We start from the raw sequence: 1,510 nt of genomic DNA, 5'->3' as shown, positions 1-1,510 counted from the left end.
TCTATTTTGTATGTGAGTTGCTGCCACACTGTGGCCACCAAGTGGTATAGGTCCATGCTTGGGAGCCAAACCCATGCCACTGAAGTGGAGTGCACCAAACTTAACCACTAGACCACTGGGGCTAGGTCCTAAAAGGTTTTGAAGTTATTTTAAGTACATATATCATAACACATAATTATTGTCAAAAAGTTCACCCAACACTTTTTTCACATCTATTTAGTTTACTTGTTCGCAATAATTATTTAGACTGCCTATAACACTTCATGAGACATTAGACAAAATTAGCTATCATTTTAAGTTATTATCTTTGCTGACCAGTTTTGTGAGTGACATAACATGAGCTTATTTGACCAACAAATGTAGAAAAAAGGCTGCATGTCTGCATGATATCTAATGCTGATACCCTTGAGGACATGTCCATTTTAATCAAAGCAACAATCTTAAGTAAGCTTTCACTTACCAAAGATTGTTTTATATTACATTAACTTGAAAGACATGAGGGGTAGTTTCTATTACATTATATAAGTGCTCACTTTAAACAAATTGAATAAGGCTTTTTTAGAAATTATATATCCAGAGGTAAAAATATCACATTTATATTACATAGACACACATATACAGAGACTCCACAGCTATTGTTCTAAAATTACTGCCATGAGTCAGGTACAGCAATACAAGCCTCTCTAGTTATGAATCCAAATTTTGTTTTAAGTTTTTTTACTAAGATTTGTGGAGAAAACACTCAAGATGCTAGATTATGGTGAGGGTGCTCTTATGGTGATTTTTCTTTCCTTTTTCCTTTTTTTCTTTCTTCAGTCTTAGAAATTGTTGATGGGCTAGATAACAGTTCCCTTGAGAGGTTACAAGCTTTTTGAGATGAAAGAAATGGTGGAATCTAAACTGCCTCTATAGCTGCACTTCCAGTTTTCTAAGGATTTTTTTAAGGACGGTTGCTCAGAAATTGGGTTGTGGGGCTGGCCCGATTGCACAGTGGTTAAGTTCATGTGCTCCACTCTGGGGGCCTTGGGTTACCCGGTTTGGATTCCAGGCATGGACCTACACACTGCTTATCAAGCCACGCTGTGGTAGGCGTCCCACATGCAAAGTAGAGGAAGATGGTCACAGATGGTGGCTCAGGGCCAGTCTTCCTCAGAAAAGAGAGTAGGATTGACAGCAGATGTTAGCTCAGGGCTAATCTTCCTCAAAAGGAAAAGAAAAGAAATTGGGTTGTAACTTAAATGACATTATAGGTTGATCTACCTATCCAACTACATCATCCATAATTTGTTCCTTTCCCTCCAGGTGCTTAGTTTTATTTTAACATAGGGAAGAAGGCCTAAAAAAATTCCTATCAGGCTCTGAATATCAGCTTCCAATTTGACCAAATTTCTGATTGTAAGTTGCTAACTTCTTTCAAATATCTTCTCTGGTTTTAGTCACAATGAGTAGTAACTATACCTGGAAGTACTGAACAGCACTTTCCCAGAAAATCTCTCAGTCTCATTAACTC

Source organism: Equus przewalskii, chromosome 14, assembly GCF_037783145.1.
Source record: "Equus przewalskii isolate Varuska chromosome 14, EquPr2, whole genome shotgun sequence".
Classification (NCBI taxonomy): Eukaryota; Metazoa; Chordata; class Mammalia; order Perissodactyla; family Equidae; genus Equus; species Equus przewalskii.
The sequence above is the reverse complement of the archived record's forward strand: the minus strand, read 5'-3'. Positions refer to the sequence as shown.